This window comes from Herpailurus yagouaroundi, unplaced genomic scaffold, assembly GCF_014898765.1.
Source record: "Herpailurus yagouaroundi ecotype Mexico unplaced genomic scaffold, PumYag 196, whole genome shotgun sequence".
In the NCBI taxonomy this organism is placed as follows: domain Eukaryota; kingdom Metazoa; phylum Chordata; class Mammalia; order Carnivora; family Felidae; genus Herpailurus; species Herpailurus yagouaroundi.
The window spans coordinates 34258982-34265619 of record NW_024412427.1 but is presented as its reverse complement, the minus strand read 5'-3'; positions in this window follow the sequence as shown (position 1 = coordinate 34265619).

The following is a 6638-nucleotide window of genomic DNA, read 5'->3' as shown; positions in this document are numbered from 1 at the left end:
GGTTATGTCACCTCGCAGCTGTCAGAATAACTAAAATCAACAATACAAGAAACAATGTGTGTTGTCAAGGAAGTGGAGAAAAAGGAATACTCATGCACTATTGGTGGGAATGAAAACTGGTACAGTCACTCTGGAGAACAGTATGGAGGGTCCTCAAAAAGTTAAAAATAGAACTACCCTTCAACCCAGGAATCTAACTACAGGGTATTTACCCAAACAATACAAGAACACTAATTCAAAGGAATACATGCACCTCTATGTTGATAGCAGCATTATATACAATAGCCAAATTATGGAAGCAGCCCAAGTGCTCTTCAATTGAATGGATGAAGAAGATGTCACATTCACGCCCACAACCCCCCTCACACACACACTGGAATGTTATGCAGCCCTAAAAAGGGAATGAAATCTTGCTATTTGTAATGATATGCTTGGAGCTAGAGAGTATAATGCTAAGTGAAATAAGTCCATCGGAGGAAAACAAATACCGTATGAAATCAAGAAACAAAACAAATCAGGCACACCTGAGTGGCTCAATAGGTTGAGCCTCCGACTTCAGCTCAGGTCATGATCTCATGGTTTGTGAGTTCGAGCCCCACATCAGGCTCACTGCTGTCAGGACAGAGTCAACTTTGGATCCTCTGTCCCTCTCTCTGCTTTTCTCCTGCTCATTGTCTCTATCTTAAAAATGAATGAACATTTAAAAAAAATTAAAAAGAAACAAATGAGCGAAGGAAAAAGAGAGATAAATCTAGAAATGGACTTTTAATTATTTAATTTTTTTTCTAAATATAATTTATTGTCAAGTTAGCTAACATACAGTGTATACAGTGTGCTCTTGGTTTCAGGATTCCCATTATTCATTGCTTACATACAACACCTAGTGCTCATCCCAACAAATGCCCTCTTCAATGTCCATCACCCAATTTTCCCTTCCCCTGCCCCCCCCCCCATCAATGCTCAGTTTGTTCTCTACATTTAAGAGTCTCTTATGATTTGCCTCCCCCTCTGGTTGAAACTTTTTCCCCCTTCCCTTCCCCATGGTCTTCTGTTAAATTTCTCAAATTACATATATGAGTGAAAACATGATATTTGTTTTTCTCTGACTGACTTATTTCACTTAGCATAATACCCTCCAGTTCTATCCACATTGTTGCAAATGGCAAGATTTTATTCTTTCTCATTGCCAAGTAGCATTCCATTGTATATATAAACCACATCTTCTTTCTCCATTCATCAGTTGATGGACATTTGGCTATTGTTGATAGCGTAGCTATAACCATTGGGGTACTTGTGCCCCTTTGAATCAGCACTCTTGTATAAATTCCTATAAGTGCTATTGCTGGATTGTAGACTAGTTCTATTTTTAATTTTTGGGGGAACCTCCATACTGTTTTCCAGAGAGGCTGCACCAGTTTGGCTTCCCACCAATAGTGAAAGAGGGTTCCAATTTCTCCACATCCTTGCCAGCATCTGTTATTTCCTGAGTTGTTAATTTTAGCCACTCTGATCAGTGTGAAGTGGTATTCCAATGTGGTTTTGATTTGTATTTCCCTGATGATGAATCATATTGAGCATATTTTCACGTCTCTGTTGGTCATTTGGATGTCTTCTTTGGAGAAGTGTCTATTCATATCTTCTTTCTTCTTCACTGGATTATTTGTCTTTTGGGTGCTGAGTTTGGTAAGTTCTTTATACATTTTGGATACCAACCCTTTATCTGATATGTCATTTGCAAATATCTTCTCCCATTCCATCAGTTGCTATTTAGTTTTGTTGACTGTTTCCTTTGCTATGCAGAAACTTTTTATCTCAATGAGGTCCCAATAGTTCATTTTTGCTTTTATTTCCCTTGCCTTTGGAAATGTGTTGAATAAGAAGTTGCTGCAGTTGAAATGAAAGAGGTTTTTGCCTGCTTTCTCCCTGAGGATTTTGATGGTTTCCTGTCTCACATTTGGGTCTTTCATCCATTATGAGTTTATTTTTGTGTATAGTTTAAGAAAGTGGTCAGTTTAGGGGTGCCTGGGTGGCTCAGTTGGTTGAGTGTCCAACTTTGGCTCAGGTCATGATCTCGTGGTCTGTGAGTCCAAACCCCACGTTGGGCTCTGTGCTGACAGCTCAGAGCCTGGAGCCTGCTTTGGATTCTGTGTCTCCCTCTCTCTCTGCCCCTCCCCCACTCATGCTCTTTCTCTCTCTCTGTCAAAAATAAATAAAAACATTAAAAAATTTTTTTCAGGGGCGCCTGGGTGGTGCAGTCGGTTAAGCGTCCGACTTCAGCCAGGTCACGATCTCGCGGTCCGTGAGTTCAAGCCCCGCGTCGGGCTCTGGGCTGATGGCTCAGAGCCTGGAGCCTGTTTCGGATTCTGTGTCTCCCTCTCTCTCTGCCCCTCCCCCGTTCATGCTCTGTCTCTCTCTGTCCCAAAAATAAATAAATGCTGAAAAAAAAATTGAAAAAAAAATTTTTTTTCAACAAAAAAAATTGGTCCAGTTTCATTCTTCTGTATGTTTCTGTCCAGTTCTCCCAGCACCATTTGCTAAAGAGACTGTCTTGTTTTCCATTGGATATTCTTTCCTGCTTTGTCAAAGATTAGTTGGCCATACATTTATGGGTCCAATTCCGGATTCTTTATTCTATTCCATTGGCCTTTGTGTCTGTTTTCATGCCAAGACTATACTGTCTTGATGATTACAGCTTTGTAGTACAGGTTAAAGTCTGGGATTGTGATGTCTCCAGCTTTGGTTTTCTTTTTCAAGGCTACTGTGGCTATTTGGGGTCTTTTGCAGTTCCATACAAGTTTTAGGATTGTTTGTTCTAGCTCTGAAAAGAATGCCAGTGCAATGTTGATTGGGATTGCACTGAATGTGTAGTTTGCTTTGTGTAGTATTGATATTTTAATAATATTTGTTCTTCCAATCCATAAGGATGGAATATTTTTCCATTTCCTTGTGTCTTCCTCAATTTCTTTCATAAATTTTCTATAGTTTTCAGCATACAGATCTTTTACATCTTTGATTAGGTTTATTCCTAGGTATTTTATGGTTCTTGGTGCAATTGTAAATGGGATCAATTTCTTGATTTCTCTTTCTGTTGCTTCATTATTGATGTATAGAAATGCAAGCAATTTCTAGGGGAATTCTAGCAGACATTTAAAGCAGAGTTAATACCTATTCTCAAGCTGTTCCAAAAAAAAAAAAAAAAAAAAGAAATGGAAGGAAAGCTTCCCGACTCATTCTATGAAGCCAGCATTACCTTAATTCCCAAACCAGATAAAGACCCCACTAAAAACATGATTACAGGCCAATATCCCTGATGAACATGGATGCAAAAATTCTCAACAAGATACTAGTAAATGAAATTCAATAGTATATTAAAAGAATTATTCACCATGATCAAGTGGGATTCATTCCTGGGCTGCAGGATTTGCAAATCAATCAATGTGATGCATCACATTAATAGAAGAAAGGATAAGAACCATATGATCCTGTCCATAGATGCAGAAAAAGCATTTGACCAAAATACAGAATCCTTTCTTAATAAAAAACCCTCAAGAAAGTTGGGATACAAGGAATATTCCTTAACATCATAAAAGCCATATAGAAAAGGCCCACAGCTAATATAATCCTCAATGGGTAAAAACTGACAGCTTTCCCCCTGAGATTAGGAACACAATTGGGATGTCCACTCTCCCCACTGTTGTTTAACATAGTGTTGGAAGTCCTAAGCTCAGCAATCAGACAACAAAATGAAATAAAAGGCATCCAAATTGGCAAAGAAGAAGTCAAACTTTCACTTTTCACAGATGACATGATACTCTATATGGAAAATCTGAAAGACTCCACCAAAAAGCTGCTAGAACTGATACATGAATTCAGCAAACTTGCAGTATATAAAAACAGACTCTTAACTGTAGAGAACAAACTGATGGTTACCAGAGGCGGGGGATGGGTGAAATAGGTGAAGGAGATAAAGGAGTGCATTTGTCATGATGAGTACGGGTGATGTATGGAAGTGTTGAATTACTATATTGTACACCTGAAACGAATATAACACTGAATGTTAACTATACTGGCATTAAAAAAAAAGACTCTGGAAGACAAACTGCCCATGATAAATAACATGGCTATTTAAGTTTAGAAGGGCTCTGAACTCCTTCTGTCAAGGAGAGAATAAACTGAATTCTCTAATTCATATGATGGAAAGAGGGAAATCTAACAAGGAGAATAAGCAGCAAAATCATTATGGCAAAGGTGCTAGCCAATCATGGGGCATTGCTTCCATAACTGTGTACAGTTTATATCAAAGCATTGACTGTACCACCGCTGCTAAATTGGCCACCACCAGTTCATTATGCAATCGTTTCTCACTTGTGCTGGACCAGGTATGTGTTGGGTCTAGTTCCTACAAACTTGCCTCAAAGAATTTTGTCCTAAGGTTGCCCATGGCCTCATGGGGCTGGTGCATGTGCATATACATAGTTGCACCCATGGTAACTGGGATAATGCAAAAGAGGTGATGCCTTTGGATGCGCAGGTCTCACCTGTGAAGTACAGAGCCAAGCCTTTTAACATTCACCTTTGTTAAATAAAGATGGGAAACACTCAGAGCATAATGTATAGTCCAGACCAGGAAACAGAACTCATTTCCATTAACTGTCAAGTGGAAGCTGAGCAGAGAGCTAGAAGACTGAGCTTATAATTCAAAAGCCAAGAGGTAATCAGACTGGTGTTCAAATGATGTGACAGTGTAGCAGTCATACTGGAGAAAACACTGACAGTACCACGATCCAAAGGGCGGAGGGGGGATAGACAATCAGTGCTCACTGATCACTTTTATGGGAAGAGCGGTACAAATTATTTCCATCCTACTTAGAGGTGGCATTAGTGATATCTTGGTTCAGAGAAGGTGGGACATTATCATCACTGCTCTTAAACCCAGCCTCTTTAGCATGATGATTTCAAAATGAAATTAGGTTCAGGGTCTAAAGCCATTGAAATGGAATTCTCTTTCTCTTCACCCCAGTACTTCTGTCCAGGCCAAATCATATTAAAATAAATAGCAGGAAACTATGAATGATAGAAATGCAGGCACACACACACACACACACACAAACACACACACTTGGGCAAAGGGAATTAGGAATTGCAACCAATATTTATTTAACACATATTGAAGTGTCTGCAGGTGCTAATGATGTTCTGTGCACATGAAAACATTAGTGAACAAAACCAGATTCTGTAACCCCATTGAGCTTATATCTTAGCCATCAGAGACAAGCAATGGAGACATAATTAATAAGTGAATTATATAGAAAATGTCAGGGAGCAGAGTGGAGCTGGGGCAGAGCATAAGGAGCAGGGTAGTTACAGAGTTCAGTGAAATGGTCAGGTTTTACCTCATTGAGAAGGTGGCATTTAAGCAAAGACCTGAAGTAGGTGAAGGGGTGGTGAGCCAGGCTCATAAATGGAGGCAGGGGGGAGTGTTATGGGCAGGAATAGCTCATGCCAAGGCCTTAGGCAGGGAGCATGACTGCATGTGTCAGAGAGCACAGAGGCAAGTGCAACCACGACAAACTGAGCAAAAAGAAGGCATAGGAGCCAGAGTAAAGAAGTCACCAGACCCAAATCATCAGGCTATAGGCCATGGCAAGGACTTTGTCTCTTATTCTGAATAAAATGGAGGCACTGAAGTTGTTGGCAAAGGAGTAATTCTGGTGATCTAAACTTTAAAAAGGTTTCTTATTCCAACTGCCATGTTGAGAAGAGATTATGAGGGAACATGGAGAGAGGCAAGGAAACCAGTTAGGAAGACACTAGATGACTGGAAAAGAATTCTACTTCAGCCATGATGAGCTGGAGATGTCCCTTAGACATCTAAGTGGAAATGTGGTGTAGGCAGTTGGATGTATGAGTCTTGAGTTTGGAAGAAGAGTCTGAGCTAAAGATATACATGAGGGAGTGGTATCACAGCCTAGGGATGGTGTAGAAAGAAACAGAACAGTATAGGATCACCAAAGGAAAAGTATTGGTAAAGAAGAAAGAGGATAAAGGATTGAAACGGAGGCATTCCACTAACAAGGTCATGGACAAGAGGAGAAACCAGAAAGGTGACTGAAAACAAAACAAAACAAAACAAAACAAAAACAAAAAACAAAAAACAAAAAACAAAAAACAAAAACAAACAACAAAAAAAAAACAGATAAATGTGGTGTCCTGAAAGCCATGGCAGAAAACGTCACAAAGAGAAAAGAGTACCCATGAAGTCAATGCTGCTTGTGGGTCAGTGGCATGAGAACTGAGAATTGACCTTTAGCTTTAGCAACATGGAGGTCACAATGACCTTGATGGGAGCATTTTTAGGTTCATATCAGCGGCTAAAGCCTGATTAGAGCGGGATCAAGAAAAAAATGGGGAGAGATGGATTAGTGACAGTGAGTGAGGTTTTTCACTGAGTTTTGCTTCAAATGGGGAACAAAGAAGTGATACAGAAACTGGGAGAAGAAGCAGGATCATGAGTTCCTCTAAGATAAAGGAAACAATGACGCATTCATTGAGTAATGAGAATATTCCAATGGAAAGCCAATGATGTGGGAGAGAGAAAGTAGAACCACCACAACAAAATCCTTTGAAATGAGAAGGCT